This window comes from Schistocerca cancellata, chromosome 4, assembly GCF_023864275.1.
Source record: "Schistocerca cancellata isolate TAMUIC-IGC-003103 chromosome 4, iqSchCanc2.1, whole genome shotgun sequence".
Classification (NCBI taxonomy): domain Eukaryota; kingdom Metazoa; phylum Arthropoda; class Insecta; order Orthoptera; family Acrididae; genus Schistocerca; species Schistocerca cancellata.
Window position 1 is genome coordinate 324,742,994 of NC_064629.1, and position 22,365 is coordinate 324,765,358.

The following is a 22,365-nucleotide window of genomic DNA, read 5'->3' on the forward strand; positions in this document are numbered from 1 at the left end:
GCAATCGACGAGCAATTCTTGCTCTTCTGAGACGCAGTGAAAACAGCCCGAAAATTGACACATACCTGAGATATGACAGTTTAAAGCAAATGTGTATAACTGAAAGAATCAGCATGTATGAAGAACAGGGGAAATTAAGTGAATGACCTGCCTCTCCATAGCTGTCATTATTTTATTTCTGTTTTATTCTCTAGGTTAGCAGAATATTCATATGAGAATTATCGCGGAGTAATTGTTTTAACAGACTGCTACTTTAAGTCTTAATAAGAAAATAATATAGAGCTTATTTTACCGGAGGGCTCAATGTCAGCAAGTCCATACATGGGAAGACTTAAAAAAAGGTAGCTTGGAGTGGTGTTTACGCACTGGGATCCACAACACGTCTGGGGATACGAATGTGATGGTATACACGAGCAGACGTTACTGGAATTTGGACACTCTGTCCAGGTGCTGCTGATTCAGTGAGTCAAACTACCAAGATTCCTAAACTGTGATCGTTTCCAATCAGATTCTAACCCAGACTTTTATTTCTGCTGTTGAAACAACTGCACAACAGCGTGTGAGCAGTAGTCTCTTTTGTCCCACGAGCAACACAATCCTCTCACAAACTAATTGCAAGAGTATGCGCCGCGTGGAGTGGCCGTGTGGTTTGAGGCACCATGTCACGGACAGCGCGGCCCCTCTCGCCGGAGGTTCGAGTCCTCCTTCGTACATGGGTGTGTGTGTGGTTCTTAGCATAATTTAATTTAAGTTAGTTTAAGTAGTGTGTAAGACTGACGATCGATGACCTCAGCAGTTTGGTCTTTCACACATTTGAACATTTGAGCAGGAGTATGCAGTTTATTAATTTTGGAAGTGACAAACAAAAGTAACAGGCCTTCGCACAATCAAATACCTCATACATCCCCAATACTCCTTCGACCAGCCACCTTCATATTGCATTCCTCATAAATAAGAAAGTATTGTGGTCTTTCCGCACTCGAAAGAAGTTTGACAATTCTCCAGATATTTTATATATCTGTCTTATGAATGTGGTGTACTGCCGAAAATAAGTACCATTTCCTACATCCTTCTGTGCGCTTGCACGTCTAGCGTACCGTAGAATAGATGAACCACCTACTCCTTAATTCCGCGAGTTCAAAACTGTCCTTTTTGTATATGTTTACTGTCTATTCGTTTTCACCAATCAGCACTGTAGGTACAGTTCCACTGGAATTTTGTATCACGAACTGCCTTCTAGCCCTAAAAGCACTGCTCTATAAAGCTCAAATAACTCCCCCACCGTGAACATTAGAACAGTTTACGAGAAATCTCGCCTCAACGGGCGACAGGCGTAGCATCTCAAAATTAACGGCTGTATACAAATGGATGCATTCGCCTTGCGAACCCTCAGCTCTTAGCTCGTTTAATTCTGTGAAGTTTTCGCAGCTTGTCTTATTGTTAATAAACTCACTTTTCTGCTACGAACAATAAACTGATCGTGAAGTATTTCTTCTCCACAACTTGTTACTATAGGGTAGTATATGAAATTTTGGTAAGGAGCTCGGTATTCCCAAATCAGTCAACTATGGCTACTCAGACAACAATCTCATTCATTCTTGCCAGAGGATCTATGAACTGTTTTCAGTATCAAACGTCATACGAGTAACTACTACGTCTAGGAGTTTGACCCAAAAGCAAGAAGAACTCAGTATTTCATCCTTTTCATACTTTCGTTAAAGGAGCTACAGAATCTCAATGTTGTGAATTTTTTTTCCATTTTCAGTTAATTCAACGGAGCCCACAGATAAAACAACATAAAACCATTCAAGGCTCATCATGAAATCACATTTGTGGCGTCCTGGTAGTCTCAGCACATTTACTCATTATATACTAGCGGAACATGCTCCAACGTGAATTACTTTGCCGTTACAGTGATAAATCATGAGAACTTGTTGTAGATTTATACTTGGAGTACCGTCATCAGCTTTTACGACTGGAGCTTTTATGACTGCGTGTTCTCCCTTCACTCTGAAAATTAAGTGATCAGTGAAGATAAAGGAGAATATCACGTGAGGCGAACATCCAATCTTCCATCATTTCAATGCACCATTCAAAAATTGTGAAAATGAGGGACATAAAAGTTTCTAAGATAGAACAAATAATAACAGCAATAACAGTATTATAGTCATAAGTAATGAAGTGTGGCATATTCAATCATTCCGCTCATGATTATAAATAAGTTTCATGTTCAGTCTACAATAAGCTGTAGCAGGAATTCAGAAGTTTTCTTAAGACAGCATTATCGAATTTCATACTGGTCCTTTCCAGTTGTATCAGAGAAGGTAAAAAACAAATTACTTCCCATACTCTACCTTTTGAGCTATGCGCGACCTTCTGGTGAAAGTTGAATTCGCGTCAGCAGATAAGCGCGTTCTCTCAGAGCAAGTGAAGCATCGATACCTCGAACATAACCTCACTGCTGCAATTCGCAGTTAAGACAGAAAGAGAAGCATACTGCTCACAAAATTAAAAATAAGAGAAATTACAGAAATCTACGTGTAAAATTACTTTCTCGCAGTCAAAAATTAAATTTTCTCACTGAGAATTGTTAAGAATGTTTCGTCAAAATCACGAAAAAATATCTAATGAATTTGGAAGGATAACTAACCTCTAATTCCGAAAGTATCTCGACGATCACAGAGTTGTCAACAAATTTTTTGGTATTTCAAAGTCTAAGTTTTTCTAAGACCAGTAACCTACTTTTTGTAGCTCTCACCTCACTCTAGCGCTGCGTCCCAAATCTTGCTAGACCTCTGGGCTACCAGAAATCAACGTAAGGGCAGGCTTCAATCAACGCACCAACAGTATATATAATTGAGTTTACACTGATTCTGCCTGATAATTAAAGTGATCTCAATATGTATAATACCTTAGAAACATTGCAAATCTGAGTAAACTCTCCTGTAATTTATGTAAATGTTTTATTATATGTTAATATGTGTGATTGTGCAATGAAGATATACAGGGTGATTATAATTAAACTTTCAAAACGCTGTAGAAACAACACCACTGTTCAGAATGACGTCAAATTGCAACGGAATATTATCAGAGAAGGGGGAAAACGTATGGCAGAAGAAAAAATATAGTGTGAAAATTGATCAACACATGGCGCTGTATATGTCAGATACGTAAATGAAAACACTTGTCATGCGCACGACCCGTTGAACTTGGTATAAACACGCCGGGTACACGGCATTTCCTCCTTTTGCGTCTGCGACGTTCGCCATGAGTGTCTCATTGCAGAATCGCGTTCTGATTGTAAAGCTGTATTACAAGAATAATGACTGTGAACACGTCGCTCTGCAGACGTTCCAGACACTGAAGGGTCTGAAAAAGGGCGTTGGTCCGATAACTGCCTTTGGTGTGGATAAAAAGGTTCGGAATTTCGAAAAGACGGGTTCTTTTGGTGTGCAGCCTGGTAGAGGGAGGAAACGAATTGATTCGACGTCAGTGAAATTAGTGGCCACAGCAATGCAGGAGGAGACGAGTGGTGGTGTGCCAACGTATAGTGCACGGACAATTGCCGAACGTTGGGCTTACCCGTGAGCGCGGTGCATAAAATCCTACGAAACATCCTTCTTGCTATCCATTCAAAAGTACCCATGTGCACGAGTTACTTCCTGTTGACCTGCCAGCATGAGAGATTGGTTTTTGCCAAGAAACACATCTTGTAAGGTAGAAATAGTGTTTCGCAAGTGAGCCCCAGACAGAACGGAGCCTGAAAAATTGCATTATACTACTTGAAAGTTCATGGAGTATGAAGTAACAGTAAAACGTAAACACCAATATGTCAGTTGCTGCGGACACGTTGGTACTCATGGACTGCCGGGGAGACATATGTGCTGTCACCTTACTGCAGCAGATAAATGCTCCTTATTTTTGCAGAAGCGGGTCAGAAAAACTGTCATCACATCCACGCAGCCTCATTTGAGAAGCCGAAGACAGAACTGTAATCCACTAAGTGGCTGAATTAAATTGTCCTTTAAGACAATATAAGTGAACTGCAGACATTAGTTTTGACATCATTGTAATGCGACCTTCGCGTCGTCGTATTTTCTGTCATTGTTTCGTGACGGTGCCACTCCACCTAAAGCGTGCATGAATCAAAATGTTACACCTATTCATCCAAACTACTGGCAAATAAAATTGAAAGCATTGAAGGAAATACTGCAATGAATTGGCTGTACGTTCAAATAACTAGTGGTCGTTAAAATTGAGAATAACGAAAAGAATATTGCAATAAACTGATTATTAAACTTAACGCAACACTTAGAATCTGAATAGCGACTCTTATTTCAGTTGATAGCAGACGATAGGACTTGTTTAGGATATATCTACAGATTTTACATATTTAAATACCTGACTTTGATCTGTGTTGCAGGAGGCGATCTTTAAATATAGTGTTGTAGGCTTCTTAATGAAAACCTTTTATTTGCCAAAATCGCAGTGAAGATTACTTCAGTTACTAGTTTTTACACGTTAAATGGCCACCTTCAGATCACATACTAGAAAGCAATGTCTACATCAACGACTGAAATAAGACACTTCTTCACAGTCGTTTTTACAATTTCAGAATCCCAGTTTTTTAGTTAAAACCGAAAAGTGTCATTTCCTTTTGCAGCGTTCTTTCACGTCCGTACACTTTGAGTTTTTATTCCTTGACTTATTGCATTATCTGTTTCGGGACCCACCTTGAACGTCTTTTGTTATAGTAGAGCTTGTTACTGACAACGATATGAACTACTCCAACATCTAGTGGAATTTTTTTCCTATATGGTGAACTGTAACACGTCAGTCTTCACAATTAATGTCGCCACTGCAAGTCTCAAGCGAAGGAGATGACACTTCAACTGCCCGGCCAGGACTTCGCTCGTTATTCACTAAGTTTCTGGACTGTTCTGCCCACTTAAAAATAACGTATAATAATTTCCGTGATTCATACATCGTTCACCACAACGTGAAATCATAAATCATTCGAGAAAAGATTTTAGTAGGTTTTTATCTCAAGACAGCAAAAAAATAGAAAATTAAATAAAAAATAAAAAAATAACAGAATACTGAATGCTGTTGAGCTATTGTGGGAACTTTAAGCGGCCAAGTCATCGTTCAATTCAATATTGAGGTTATAAAGAAAACAATTTTTATCCGTCAGCTGTTTCACCTTATCCTAGTGATGATAACCGAAAGCAATGAAAGCAGAAAAGTCCTCCTATGAACTTTTTCATTTCTACATCATTTTCCCTCCTTAGTTATTGAATGTCCTTCGTATACAGGGATAAAAATATAATGTAAACAGAAAACGGAAATGTATCTTATAGCTATAAGGAATAATGATCCAGGAACAGTCACACATTATAAAAATTACTGCACAGTATTAGGGAAAGTTATTAAAAATTTAAAAAGTAAGAGTATTATGTCTGAGATTAACACCTCTGATAATAACATTAAAACAATTTGGAATATTGTTAGAAGTGAAACAGGGCAACCGAGAGCACAGGAACACTATATTACTACCATATTCAATGTCCGCTCCCGGTAGCTGAGTGGTCAGCGCGACAGAATGTCAATCCTAAGGGCCTGGGTTCGATTGCCGGCTGGGTCGGAGTTTTTCTCCGCTCAGGCACTGGGTGTTGTGTTGTCCTAATCATCATGATTTCATCCCCATCGACGGGCAAGTCGCTGAAGTGGCGTCAAATAGAAAGACTTGCACCCGGCGAATGGTCTACCCGACGGGAGGCCCTAGTCACACGACATTTGCATTTACCAAATTCAACGAAAAGTTTGTTAACAAAAATTCAGCAGGAGAAAATATTTTTAATAATCATTTTTAAGTGTTGTAGGGAAAATAGGATCCAGCTATTCATTAGAATGCAAGGCTGTAAATGAAAGATGAAATACCTATGGAATTTTTAAAATTGAAATTCAGCTTACCTCTCCTACCGAAATTAGGAAAATAATAAGTTCACTCAAACGTAAAAGCTGTCATGGAACTGATGGCATTTCCAGCAGAGTACTAAAAGCTTGTTCAGATAAGTGGGATCCTCAGTCACACATGTAGTGGCTCACGGAAACAGGACATTTTTCCAGATAGACTGAAATATGCTGTTCTTAAGCCATGGCATAAAAAGAGGGTATATCTGACACTAACAACTACTTCCCTATCTCACTTCTGACAGCTTTATCCAAAATTCTTGAAAAAGTAATTTATTCGAGAGTACCTTCACATATTTATAAACATGAAGCTCTAACGAAGTCTCTGTTTGGTTTTCAGAAAGGCTTTTGAACAGAAAATGCTGTAAATGCTTTCACTGATCAGATATTAAATGCTCCGAATAACTGAACATCATCCATTGGGATAATTTGTCATCTCTCAAAGGCTTTTGACTTTGTGAAACATGAATTCTTCTGGATAAGCTTAAGTGTTGAGGTATGACTGGGACAGTGCACAAATGGTTTAATTCATATTGAACTGGAAGAATTCAAAAGGTTGATATTAACAGTACAGATAGTCTGCAGATATCAGCAGGGTCATGTAACTGGGGAGGTATCAAGAATGTTGTCCCACAGAGTTCAGTCTCGGGTTACTTATTGTTCATAGTATCTATTAATGAACTGCCACCCTGTATTCATGAAGATGCAGAGATAGTTCGTTTTGCTGATGATACAGCTATAGTAATCACACTCAAGAAACAGGAATAAGCTGAGGAAATTGTAAACCATGTCTGTCAGAAAGTTATTAAGTGGCCCTCTGCAAATGGACTCATACTAAATTTTGAGAAATCACGGTATATACAGTTCTGAACAGTAAATGACATGACACCACTGATGAATAAAGACTATGAACAGAAGTATGTTGCTAAGGAAGAATATTCAAAATTTCTGTGTGTATGTATTGATGATAAATTGAATCAGAAGGAACATATTGATCATCTGCTGAAACGGTTAGGTTCAGCTACTCATGTTATCAGGGTTATTGCAAATTTTGGTTATGAGAATATCTGTAAATTAGCCTCCTATGCCTATTTTCATTCACTGATTTCATATGGCATGATATTTTAGGATGATTCATCATTAAGAGAAAAAGTACTCATTGCACTAATGCGAGTAGCCACAATAATAGCTGGAGCCCACCCAAGATCACTTCGCAGACATTTATTTAAGGAACTCGTGATATTCACAGTGGCTTCGCGTACACAGCTAGCACACTAGAAGAAAGGATGATCCTCATTATTATGAGCTAAATCTGACTTTGGCACAGAAAAGCGTGAGCTATGCTCAAACAAAAATATTTGGTCGTTTGTCAAAAAGCATGAAAACTCTAACAGATAGCCAACCGACATTTAAAAACAAATTAAAAGAATTTCTGAATGACAACTCCTTCTACTCAATATATATATATAGCGAAAACTTACGTTAAACACGCCCGGGTTCCCGGGTTCGATTCCCGGCGGTGTCAGGGATTTTCTCTGCCTCGTTATGACTGGGTGTTGTGTGATGTCCTTAGGTTAGTTAGGTTTAAGTAGTTCTAAGTTCTAGGGGACTGATGACCATAGATGTTAAGTCCCATAGTGCTCAGAGCCATTTGAACCATTTTGAACTTACGTTAAACTGACATGTTCCACATCATTACGAAATGTTGTATTCATGATCTATATAACAAGTATTAATTTAATGTAATGTAATGTGATACATCATTAATCATGACCTCTTTCCGTTTACTACCATCATCCAGTCAAAAAATATGTATTAAGTCGTTTTATATGATGCCATGATGACGGGCTACGCCCAAAACACGTAACCAGACAATTTTTTTAACCGAAAGTAGACAGTCATTATCAGGTACCGAATAAAATAATAAAAAAAGACGTGCTCACTATCAAATACCATAAGCTGATGCCGTTCACGGGTTATTGAGGAACATTGAGTAATAATATGGTTGCTGACAAACATCATTAACCAATCATGATGATTTAAAATAATAAACCTACAGCTTCTGGATAGTTTGTACACATTCTAGCATCATGTGTCCATCTATAACTCGCATTCCTATTCTCAGATGTTTCTGTGGGTTCAGCCACTCCAGGCTACCTTTTTTAAAATTGTTCTTGTGTAAGGACCTGAGAATGAGCGCTAAATTATTTTCTTATTAACACTTAAAGTAGCAGTCAATTCAAACAGGTGATCTTCAGTAACTCTCATATGAATATTCTGATAACCTACAGACTAAAAGAGAGATAAAATAATAGCAGCTACGAAGAGGAAGACCATCCACTTAATTTTCCCCGCTCTTCATTTACGCTGTTTGTCTTCAGTTACATACATTTGCTTGAAGCTATCGTATTTCAGGAATGAGTAAACTTCCGGGCCGTTTCCACTGGGTCCCTGAGGAGGAGCTTTACGCCTGGCTTACTAGCGCACTCAAGAAACACATTGGTTGTGGAAAAATATTCCTTCCTGATGCAAGGATTATTGCCACTATGCAATATTGTAGGCTAAGTCTGGAGATCATCTGATTGTCGAGATATTTTTTGGAGTGATACAGAATTATCCATAAACTGAAGATGGAAGGCGGGATAAGGGGAAAGGAAAGAGATTAATGATGTCCTTCCCTTCTCTTCCCTTCCCTGAACTGCCCTACCCTGCCCTCCACTTCCCTCCTGTCCCCCATCCCCTGCCCCCTCTCCTCCCTCCCCCTTCAATTTAGATATAATGTATCGTGGCTGCGGATTCCGCGTGATGTCTGTTTCTTCAGACACATCCGAAAGAACGGACACCACGCAGTCATATAATTTATTATTCTCTTAGATGGACAATAGATCCAGCTTCTTCAGTGTGGATGTACAAGTACGTCCGACTTCCCACATGAATCTCAGAGTAGCGAGCATCGAAATAATAAAAATGGTTCAAATAGCTCTAAGCACTATGGAACTTAACATCTGACATCTTCAGTCCCCTAGACTTAGAACTATTTAAACCTAACTAACCTAAGGACATCACACACATCCATGCCCGAGGGAGCATTCGAACCTGCGACCGTAGCAGCAGCGCGGTTGCGGACTGAAGCTCCCAGAACCGCTCGGCCACTTCGATGTAATTGACAGGGGCTGCGGATAGGTGGAGCTCGGCGGGAATTTGGTTTAGAGAGCCTTTATAGGGAGAGAGTGGCCGTAGGTGAAGGTGCCCGTGATTGGTTGATTAGCTTTGGCAGAAGAATGGCGCCAAACGTCTCTCGCGCTTCCAATGTTCGCCGTGCTTTTGAGTTGAATTGAAGTTCAGAGGACTTTTGGAAACGATTAAAAGGTATTTGAATTATTTAGAGACTTGTTATGCGTTGTGCATGCATGTTCGATTTAGTTGTACATCGTTTTTAGTACGTAATTAGCGTTTGTGATCTTAGGTACGAGTTGAAATAATGAAGCGTTTTGTGATGAAGTCGGTAGGCCTTCATGTTTGAAGTAAACACGTTAGTAATTGTACAGTATTGTTTTTGACATCTGTACTTCGTTCTGCAGACGTTCGTAAACGATGCCAGGTTGTGCTGCAATTGGTTGTTCCAATAGAGGCGAAGGTGGATTTCCCATGTTAGCATCTCCACGCAATGAAGAAAGACGAAAGCAGTGGGCAGTCGCAGTCAACAGGGCTGACGTAAATCAAACAGGAGCCTTGTGGAAACCAACCAAGTACTCTTATCTATGCGAAGCAAGTCGTTTTTGCTTTTTACTACATATAAAACAACTTGCAATATACATAGTTAAATTTGAAAACAGACCTGTAAATTGGCTGTGTGAAAATTATTATAACACATTATTCTTATAAACAAAGGCATTTAACGTATGATTTCGCCACATTGTCTTGTGCTCTTGATTCGGTGAGTGTGTACTCCACTACTCCACTACTGGCCATTCAAAAATCCCGCCCGTAGTTTGGCAGAAAAATGGCCGCCGTATCGTCCGGTTGGCCACTCTCTCCCTATACAGACTCTCTAATGTGGGTCGGCCGTGAGGCGTGCTTTAATTATCCGCGTAGTTGCCGTAACACAGTGTCCCGCATAGCCCAGTGGGTGACGCACCTACCTAGTAAACAGGAGATCCTAGGTTCGTATAGTTCCGTTTCAGCCGCGCTAGCGAGTGGACGTTGTTTACTGCTGCGCTGCGCTTCCGTGTTTACATCGCTGTACTTTTGCTTCGCCGAGGGCTGTCCGTCCGTAAATCTCCGTGTTCTTTCATATTCCTTGTGATCTGATCGCTCCTTCTGATCGTGCTGCTGCTAATTGGAATTTCGGTTGTTTAACCGACATCCCTGGAAATAGATGACTCGATTACACAGGTAATTGGTCTCAATTCTGAAACTTTCCATACCTGTCAATTCAATCCGGAAAAATACTGTGTTTTTGTCAAGTTATCCAGTGCTGCGACTGTTGATAAAATGTTATGAAAGTGGGGCTATGAAGTAGATTTTGGGCATAGAAATGGTTATAAAAGTAAGGTTTCCAAATATAGATCTGCCAGTAATTACAAAACCGTTCGTGTCTTGAACCTTCCCATTAAAATTGAAAATGATAGGATTAAGGAAACTCTTTCAAACTACGGTATCTTTAAATCAATTGCAAATGAAAGATGGTCTCCTGGCTTTAAACTGCAGTGTTTCACCGGGGTTCGCTGTGTAATAATGGACGTTAGGACAAATGTTCCGTCTCAAATAAATGTTAGTGGGTATAAGGCACAAATTGTTTATACGGGTCAGGAATCTACATGTCATATATGTAACGAAACTGGCCACTTCAGACTGGAATGTCCGTTGTTCTTAAAAGTAATTTGATACAGCGTCAGAAACTTACCTTAAATGATCTGTTACCAAAGAATAGCCAATATAAACTGGTTGCTAACCGTCAATTTCCCCCGTTAACAACGAAGGGAAGCTCTGTTACCACCACTCGTGAAACTGAAATGCAACTGAAAGATACACCTCTGGATACAACCGATACTTGTTCAGAGGATGAGCTGTCCTGTACAACTCCCTCTTTTCACAAGCAAAATCAGTGTGCCGAGGAGGCAGAGGAACCGGATGGCAGAATGCGAATGGAAACTGATGAACAGAAAGGTAATAGACATATGGCACCAAAAAATGAAGGGGGTGTAGTTAGTTTTAATTTACAAGAAATTGCAAAGATCAGCAGCTATCTGTTAGGAAACAAATTCAGGGAGAGGTTGTCAACTGCCGTCTCCATTTGTTCCCTTCGATCAGGAAGTAAGTGATACTAATAAAGAACAAAGAAGTGGTGGCCAAAATGAAATAACGGTGAACACCGCAGGGCAGGCGCCAGCAACAGAAATTGCGAAAGCATCTGCTGCAGCTTCAGATGAGCCGCGAAGTAAAATAAAAACTCAACCAAATGTGAATGTAGCTCGTAACCAAGGGAAAGGAAAATCCGGAAAGGGCGAGATAAGCTCAAAGAATGTTCGGTACGAAACAGTCCTACACGAACCTCTGGAGGAATAGTCAGAAAGTTCACAAGGAAATCAGTCTGCTAGTGGTACAAGAGAAAGCCTCAGAGACAGATAAAAAAGAAAAAAACGGGACAGTAACTAATAAACTGATGGAAGTGTCATTCCAAGTTCAGCCTTCCGATGAAACTTTTAATAGCTTAACTGAACGCTGAAACACAGGAAACTAAATTAGTTCATCAAAACAACTACATAGTGACAGCGGAGTGACGCAATGTTATTCTGTCATCACTAAAAATATGAATAAAATTACGTCCGGGTTGAAATTATAGGCGCTTACGGAATTTTTGTACGAATCCGCGACTGATATTGCCCTGTTACAAGAAGTTCTAAAGTCGGATTTAGTAATTCCCGGTTATGTCAGTTACATAAATGTGTCTCACGAAACATGTGTTGAGCTGTTTTGGTGAGGGAAGGGATTCCAGTAAGTGAGGTGGGACGGCTGGAATCCGGAAGGGGAATAGGACTAAATATCTATGATGTGACTATCATCAGCTTCTATGCCCCTTGAGGAATTTCCCACAGAGCTGACACGGTACGTTTCTTCAAAGATGATTTTAATTATGTTTTAAACCTAAAATATCAGTTACCTAATTTTAATTTCTCAAGTGTACTGAAACAACTAGTTACTGGTTTAGAATTAAAGGATATATTGTAAATCGAATACCCCTCCATTGTTGAGTTCACGTATGTCGTGGCAACATCTCGTAGCAGGACTGACAGATTATATATTTTAAAAATCTTGAAATTTCCAAGGCAAAAGTAGAAACCATTCCTACGTACTTTTCGGACCATTCAAGTGTCTTAGCTTGCACAAATCTAATAAGACAGCCAGTTCGCCGATTCAAGAATCAGTGGAATTTGAAAATTTCCTTGTTAGTAAATCATGATTTAGAAGACCTGATTAAAGAAGCATGGGCAATATTCCTGCGTGCTCGTAGTAGATATGCCACTGCTATCGACAGGTAGGTTAAAATGGCAAAGCGCAAGTTGCAGAAGGTTCTTATTCAATACAGTGCCCGGAGCGCAAAAGAAATGTAGTGCACTGTAGAATATTACTGTCCGGTTTTGAGAGATCTGTTTGATCAGGCCTAAGCAGGTTCCTCACTTCGGATAGCACATATCAAAAAAGGTAAAGCCAAGTTACTTAATATCAACAGAAATCAAACGGAAGGGTTGAAAATAAAATCGAAGGCGAAGTTGGTGTTAGAAGACGAAACTACTTCTCTGTATCATTCATTGAATCATGCGAAAAACAAAAGAAGGACTTTCATTGATGAAATTCGAACAAAAAACGTTACGATTCTCAGAACCCAGCAGGATATCATGGAAGAGATTTATCGCTGTTATTGCGAGCTATATTCGGTAAATCAAAGCAGTAATGCTCCCATGGAAGAATTCCTTGACATCCTAGCCCCACAGCTGACAGAAGACGACAACGAAAATTTTCTCGAGGTAGTCAGAGAAAAGGAAATGTATGAGACGCTGTGCGCCTCACCGCCAAAAAAATCCCCAGGACCAGATGGTCTGCCAGCAGAGTTTTATAGCCGTTACGGGCCAATAGTGTGTGCGAAAATCACGGACATTGTAAATGAGGTTATTCAGGGTAACATTATTCCTGCTGGGTTTACAGAGAGTAAAATTATTCTTCTACCAAAAAAATTATGGAAACAAAAATTTAAATAATTTTCGTCCAATTTCACTGCTGAATTATGATTATAAATTAATAGCTAAAATAGTAAACAAGAGAATTTCATGTTGTACAGATAAAATTATTAGTAATCCTCAGAACTGCACGCAAGGCAGAACTGTTTTTCAAAATCTAGCAGAATTCAGGGATATCAATTCTGTAACTTCTGTAACTAACGTAAAGTGTGCTTTATTTCTTTTAGCTTTTCATAAAGCCTTCGATGTAGTAAATTATGAATATCTTCTATAGACGTTGAAGAAAATACGTTTCAATGATAGGGTCATACAGTTGATAAAGAACATATCAACTGGAATAAATGCAAAAAAAATGCGCTGAACTTTCAGCAATCCAGGCTGGTACAAATAAAACAATGTGTTCCTTACGGAAGTCCTCAGTCCATGTCGCTCTTCGCCATTTCACCGGAGCCTTTCCTCCGACATGTCCATCCTAGATTAAAAGGCTTATCATTTTCAGGAAATAAAACAGTTATAAGAGCCTGTGCTGATGATGTAGGGGTTATTATAAGGAATAAAGAAGAGGTAACCGCGTTAGCAAAAGTGACTGATACGTACTGTAGAGCATCTGGAGCCAATGAAAACGAAAGAAAATGTAAAATGTTAAATCTCAGAGGTTTGGATGATATCAACATCGAATGGGCAAAATTAGTCCGACAACATAAAACCCTTGGGATCACCCTGACAGCATCCCCATAAAAATGACGGCTTTAAACTGGAAGGTTGCAGCAGATAAAGTGCAAGGAGCCATTATAGAGAATTTAATTCGATATATGAACCAAGTTCTAAGAACAAAGAATATCAACTCATGCATCCTTGCTAAAGCTTATTGTATTGCCCAGCTGTTTCAAATACCGTGAATGACATCGAGGAGAATAATATCTAAAATCACAAACTTTTTGTGGAAAGATGAAGTGTTCAGAGTAACCGCTTTACATCCTAAAAATAGTGGACTACGATTAACTGAAATAATGTATAAGGCCTCTGAACTTTTTATCAAAAAGCAAGTTAATTTAATAAGAGAGTCGCGAGAAAGCATAACCAGCCAACAGTCATTAAACCTCGAAGTCTGCTTTCCTGGGTTGACGTACACAATATCAACAGTCGGTTATAGCATGTGAATGTTTTCTATGTTGGATTCAGTTATGTAAGTGCCAAAGGTAGACAGTCACGACACTTAACATCGAAAGCCATAATGCGGGAACGACAGGAAAGTGAACGAAATAGAACGACAGTTTCCAAACATCGATTGGACTGAGATTTGTAAAAACATTAGTTCTAAAGCGCTCGCGTCTAATTAAAAACTTCATAGTATAAGATAGTTAAAAACATAGCAACAGTGACTGTACGTAACCGGACTCTGTGAAACAAATTTATGTCAACAGTGCCATTTAGTTGACACAATAATTCATTGATACACTTGCAGTGGTCACATGAATAGCTGGAAGTGGATCGGAGATTACAACGACATCCTCTGGGAGTATATCCCTATCATTGATACACAGGCCTGAAGCACGCTATTTCCCAGAGGCAAAAAATAACGCTGTGTACTGGTTGCTGGGAAATTTTGTTAATTACGTCATTAACAAACTAGGATCCGACAGCACCATAGAGTTCAAGGTACACATGCTGTGTGAATAACACAATATTGGAAGCTATTCGGATCACAAGAAAAAGTTCGCTAATACGTTAAAAATTATATTTGAAAGAATGAGCATTGGGTAATATAGAAAAAGAAGACTTTGTTGACAATGATGAATTGTATGTACCTTTAGGATATTATTTAAATTTTTACTGTAAATTTTTGGTGTGTGCTTTTTCTACTACAGAAAGTAGTTTTTGAAATTTTATAAGCTAACGTACAGAACTTGTGTGACGGTCAGATTGTATGTCAAATAGTGTCAAAACATAAAACATTAAAGCTCTATTATTGATTATAGTATAAAGATGAAAATTGACAGTTTTTATGGAAATTACCTTTTAAGAGTGTACCTGATATAACGTAATATTCAGTGGCTGGCAAATTGCCCTGTTCATTTCTGCACTGTGATATGTAAGTCAGTTTTCCAGTGAAAGATCTATTGTATAGGTCTGATCACTTCAGATAATTAACAAACCATTAATGTCCACAAACTGTAGTTGGAAGCTTTGTTAACTTTACAACATCTCTTTCCCGCCATTCCCAAGTATTTAAGAGATTGTCTAATACGAGTACTAACTTTAATTTTATGTCCGATGGGCATAAATCTTCCATATTCTGTATACGTTTTGGTGACTTGGTGTGTGTCTGCAGCTCGTGGTCGTGCGGTAGCGTTCTCGCTTCCCGCGCCCGGGTCCCCGGGTTCGATTCCCGGCGGGGTCAAGGATTTTCTCTGCCTCGTGACGACTGGGTGTTGTGTGATGTCCTTAGGTTAGTTAGGTTTAAGTAGTTCTAAGTTCTAGGGGACTGATGACCATACATGTTAAGTTCCATAGTGCTCAGAGCCTTTTGAACATTTTTTTTGACTTGGTGTGTAATGCTCATAGCCAGTCTGACAGCTGAGGAGGTTAATGATCAGTTTCTTCCCTTAACGTGTCTCTCACGGAGACCATTTCCTTGTGCACATTAATGTTTTAAAAATTATCTCAAAAACTTGGTGATACCGTTCATAAAGTGCTATTTATGCTTCTGTACAGATTGGAGCACGTGTAATTCAAAGGGCAGTTTTTTATTTATTCATGTTTGAAAAAGTTTGAATGTCTTTAAACAGCTTTTCTTGATGTTTATTTCTGATAATTTAGTCAGTGACACAATCTTACGTTGTATTTCATTAACGTCAGCATAATGGCAATGATCAAACTGTTTTTGTTTAAATAATTTCATGTATAACATGTGTGCATGGGTAGTACATGTACTTAGCATGTATTTGGAATGTGTAACATTGTTCCTTTAATAAATGTTTAAAAATAAAAAATATCATGGTCCGTTAAGTATTTCTACTCGTCGCCGCTGATTCTACCTAATGTCCCGCTGCACCTGACATTAATAATCCGTTCCCTTTCCTTTCCTTTCTCCCCCCTCCACGCTCAATTTATATACAATGTATCACAACTACGGATTCCACGTGATGTCTGTTCTTTCAGACATCTCCGAAAGAACAGACACCCCACATTCATGCAACATAATTATCCTGCTAAATTCACTTCATATAGTCTTGGAAATTTCCATTTACGGTGTGTCATCTAAGTATCAAACGTATGCCTTTCGATCAAGAAAGTCATTTCACGCAAAAGCTGCAGCTAATTTCGCCTTCATTCCGAAATATCTGTCTGGCAATCACTAGTGGAATGATTGAGCAATGCCCGTAGCAATTGCTCGCTAAGTCAGTGGAAACGTAGACACACTGCGAAGTTGTAGTTGCATTGATTCTAGATTCTTATATCACAGGAGACTAACGATTTACATCTTATATGTTAGAGCTACAGCTGTTTGGTTTCCTGAATGTGGTAAATAATTCGCGTTAAAATAATCGTACAGGAGACGAGAAAGCTATCCTGGGACTGGATTTATTCGACAACACTCACACCATACATTGAATAGATGTACGAGTTCCTGACTTCACCCTTCTATTAAATAGAAAATCGCCATAAATCTATACACGAACATCCTTTTCCCAGATAAATTTTCCTCGCAATGATAGGTTACATTCTAGTATTTCTCTCTTCACATGCTGCGAGAACACCGATTACAATGTTGTTGTTAACCATGGTGTACACACACAGTTCGTAGAAAACATTTCGCACTGTAAACCAGACTATAACATTATATAATCTTTCTCTTGGCAATGTGAACATGGAAACGTCAACTGTAGACCATAAACTCAAAGCGCGATCCGTCGCGATATCCTGCGCTGAAGCAAAGGGATAAGGGAGAGTCACGAGGCTAATGATAGGTAATTCAATTTGAGCAGGTCACTCCGGAGCCGGTCATCTGAAGAATGCACTAGTATTTTGTCCCTAATTAATGATTCAGCATATAACTGATGGAGAGTGGTATTGGAGCATTGAAAACGGCAAGTCCATGCAGTTGTGCCATACACTCCCGGTATGACTGACCTTTTCGTTCGCGAAAACTAAACAAATTGTGCCTGGTCGCTGCCACATGTACTTGGGAATCGAATTAGTGCAACATAAGTTAAAGTATGGGGCTCTACTTCATGACTTAACTAATTCAAGATGCGACAGATATCAGCCACGGCATAGGACTACAAAGAAGTGAGCTCTGGTTCAAATGGTTCAAATGGCTCTGAGCACAATGGGACTTAACTTCTGAGGTCATCACTCCCATAGATCTTAGAACTACTTAAACCTAACTAACCTAAGGACATCACATACGTCCATGCCCGAGGCAGGATTCGAAACTGCGACCGTAGGGGTCGCGCAGTTCCAGACTGTAGCGCCTAGAACCGCTCGGCCACCCCGGCCGGCAGTGAGCTCTGGATTTCACCTGAAATCCCATGGGCTATGTAATGCTGTTCAGGGCTTTCCGTCTTTCTGTCAAACACCATGAACGGCTTTGGCTACATCTGGAAGCTTTTCACATTGGAGCCCTTGCGAGACAGTCGGCTGAACACCTCAGGTTACATGGTCCAGCTGCCATTACCCTAAATCAAGTCTTGTACCTGTTTTATGTTTTGCAATATCAATGAAACTTGAGCAGTTACGTACATACTGAACGTGAACATAGAAAAACGGAAACATTATGCAAGCACAGCTCATACCTATGGCACAGTGCAACAGCTGAGAGTAAATTCTCAGGGAAGCCCATCGCCAATTGAAATGGGCCGCTCTGGGATCAGTGTACAAAAAACTAAGACTCAGACATTGAACAACAGATTTCTTACTAATAACATAAATTCGCCCTTCTGCCTCTTGTGGTACAAATTCACTTGCTAACCAAAAATAATTTATCAATAGGTGTCTCTGCGTTACTAAACACTTGTGGAAGCTTATGTCAAAGTTTAACTATTCACCTAGAATGGCTGAGTCATAAACTATCTGACTGAGTCCAGTGGACTATGTGCCCTGAGATAGCACACGACGTACAATATCCTTAACTAATTTCTCCCAAAAACTGGTTGAGATTTTCCTCAATTCACTTACAACAGAAACTCCTGCGTGATTCAAACCCGAGTGTTACAATCATTTCGGATCCCCGCTGCATAGGGTCTTGTTACTACCATGGTTCTTACGACATTTTACTGGACTGCAGAAGACGCACTATTCTTTGTAGACACGTTGGGCAGTCCTCATTCTCACAGCAAATCAGACCTCACTGATGGTGTTGTGATTGGCACCTCCAAACATGATAGCTCTTTTCTACCATTTTGTCACGTGTCTACGTCGACCCATCATCCTACGCTGATTCCATACAACTGACTATTTCCTACACCCCACATAACTGCAATGATATTTGTCAGTCGTGGAACGTCACATGACCTCCTGGTACAAGTTCTCCACGATATACAGTGCTTCATCGTAATCATAGCGCTTTTCTAAGCTGGAGACTAATGTTTTATACTGTTAGCTTACCAGCAATGAAAATTTCTTCTATGCCAGGAATTGAACAGCCTATCTGAAAGTCGAGTGTTACTGCAAATGCAAAGACGTTTGTTATCGATCTAGGCTTAGGAGACCAGCGAGGCGGAACTCATTTAAAAAAAAAATCGATAACGTAGATACCGTGTCCAACCATTTTAGTCTACGAAAATGTTGTTCACTGTAGTAGTCCTCCGAATTTATGCCAGTGTCTTAATCACAGTGCCGTCTCACTCACTGTGCCACAGAATATGTTACAGTGGAGTTTGCAGTAACTCATCGTTTAATGGCTTTTTTTTCGTATTGTGTGATCATCGAGATGCAGTCGAGGTTTAGTCAGATAACTCATATCAGTTAATTAATAAAAATTTTGGCTGAACATGGAAGAAAATTCTACATTGAAACTAATGGTTAGTACGATGTTATGCCAAATTTTAAAGCGTGGAAGGAAACCATAACGTGATTAAGGCGTAATGCGTTACAAATATAACTCCAGAACACTACCTTTGGGAGTAAACGTGTATAACAGACATTCATTCCATCGTAAGTGTTGGAAATCGGATCCGTCATTTTACTACCAGTCGTTTTACAACATTAGTTTATTGTTTCTAGATTAGATTTTTTCCCTGGAAAATCAGATAGTATAATTACATTTTGTATTGGGACGTCCATCGACCGATAAATCACCCACTAGAACTATCATTTGGTTAATCAGCTCAGAACAGCAGAAATTGATAGCCATCAAGACAGTTCGTTTGGAGTTAACACTCGTATCACACTTTCTAAAAAGAAGTGTACTGCAGAAGTTGTGGGTCCTGTTCGAGAAAATATATCAAAAATAAGAAATTTTTTAATGAACATAGTCTAACTACCCTCTGACTCGAACTGCATTGCAGAGGCTCTCCAATTGTATTGGAATAGTACCTCAACATGGAACGAAATGGAGGATCCTGTCTGAAACTCACGCACAGGTGATTTAATCAAATGAAATTATGTGGCTCCAGAGACCTTACCAAGTCTCAAACCTCTATGATGTATATATGCAGAGTGAAGCTGCGAATGAATTTTTTTTACCAAGATCTGGATATGAACCCAGGTCGCCTTCTCACTAGATAAATATGCTAACCCCTTTGCCACCCTTCATGGATTATCCTCTCATGTGTTCCACCTCAGCTCGATTTCCCTTTCAGACCTCAGCAAAGCTGCATCAGTTTAGGGGGAATACCAAACGGGCTGGCGTATGAATGGGGAGTTGGATTGAAGAGGAAGGTGTGCGAGGGTAGTGCGTGCAATTACGCAAACCCAATCTTCCAAGGTGGCGTAGTGGTTAGCACACCTGTCTAGTACCCAGGAGAGTAGAGTTCGAAACCAGGGCTTCGTAGAAATTTTCGTTTGCGTTTGAGTCTGCATATATACATGACAAATGCCTAACCATACCGTTTCATTTGACTAGTCATAATCAGTAGGATTCAAATGTGTGGGCCTTACTAGTCAAACTATGAGCTGAATAACTTCCGTTGCGAGAAAATTTTTCACTACAGGTGCTCGACAGAACAGACCATTATTTCCTATAAATATAACGAAAATGGACCCTTTGAGTAATGGACACCCTTCTGTGCAATGCGTAGTTTTATGTATCTGGTCTAACTTCTGGAGGACTTGTGTGGAAGTGGTTTCAGGGTACCCCTAAGTTTGACTAGCTTACTGCACACAGACAAAGGACTTCATCCGACACAATCCCTTGAATCAGCTCGAGACCAGCTTAGGCGCGTTAGAGACGAACAAAGCAGTAGTATTAGTATTAGTATTGTACGACTGCGTCGTGAGCAGCCAGACGCGAGGCTCCACCGAAAGCGTAAGCGATCTAGATGGCGACGTGACGAAACACAATAGCGACGAGAAATCGCGTATTGTGAGCAGGCGCGGGATGATGTAATGAAATAATTGAGCGGCTGGCACGGCCGCGGCTATTATTGTAGCGTGCTGTAGCAGCAGCGGCAGCAGCAGCAGCGACCGCCGGCGGCCAACTTTCACGCAGCAGCACGGAAGTGCCCGCCGCAGCCGCCATCGCTGCCACTCGAAATTCGGCAGCATCGGCAATCCGTGTCAAGGGTTCCCTCCGACCGCGGCCTGCAGCCGATGCACCTCCCCGCCGTGCGCACCGGGAATCGAACCGGCGATTTCGAGAACACTCCTCCACTTCTCTGCTCTCCCAGCTCTGGGTGTCACGTATTCTACCAAACAAGTTTTGTCGTTCGATTCCACACACGTGCCGGTTGGCACGTCTTTGCCTAACGATAGGTTTGTGGCGGTCGATGAGCTGCGTGTCGAGCATCGCTGTGAGGACGGCGGTGGCAGCCAGGTCGGTTGTTCATGGGGAACTGCGGAGCGGCAAACAGCAAGTGCGGGCTGTGTGTGGGGCAAGATGTAACGGAACGTGTGTATAACGAGTTGGGCTACGGCAATAGGTGTTCTATAAATGACATGGACGTTTGCAGTGATCACTATGGTTAAGCCTGAGGAAACTTAGAATCACTTCCCTCATAGAGGAACGGGAATGTGTCTTGCAAGGAAATTATGGTATGTTACTTTTGATATAACGTGATAGGTGGAAGTAGCTTCCTGTTATGTAATACGGATGGATTGAGTCAATGGACGGTTATGTGGTAGGCCTTCTGAGTAATTCCGTACTGAATGGAAATTGCTGCTCTGAATTGACATTATTCACTAATTGTTGTCGCTGTGTTTTGCCGCAAACTCATGTGGGGTATAGCTGGTTCAAAAAATGGCTCTGGGCACTATGGGACTTAACTGCTGTGGTCATCAGTCCCCTAGAACTTAGAACTACTTAAACCTAACTAACCTAAGGACATCACACACATCCATGCCCGTGGCAGGATTCGAACCTGCGACCGTAGCGGCCACGCGGTTCCAGACTGTAGCGCCTAGAACCGCACGGCCACTCAGGCCGGCGGGTATAGCTGGTCTTTGCCTTATGTCCACCTATGCATTACAGAACTCATATAATGGAGTGCAGGTTACTGGTGGTTGTTTGTGTATCGGGTTAGTGCGTATACTATGGTACGAGTATGAAGTCCACAGTACGGTGATGTGGGAACTGGGCTATAGTGCATTTTTGGTATCGTACTGTTCTCACCTAACTGTGGAGTGATAACCGTGTTATCGGACCTAACGTGGATTTTTCTGTATCTTGCACGGCAGCAGAAGCTATACTGTATAGTATCTCTGTTTCGGAAGAACCTTAGATATGGTAACTAGCAATTACCTGTGTGGACAGTAAACAGAAATGCCCCAGTTAGTGCTGTCGGTTAGATGAGTGGAAATATACCACTCTGGTGACAAAAGATGTATCTACATGAGCCATTTCTCCGATGGTTGAAAGTTACGTAAATGTTTTGAATCTTTTTCTCCTATATTAATAGGCCTTTAAATGTATTAATGAGTGAATTAGACTGTGGTTTCGGATTATAGTAATGCTATCGTTGGTTACAGATTTTTAGTAATGCTGTTACTGGTA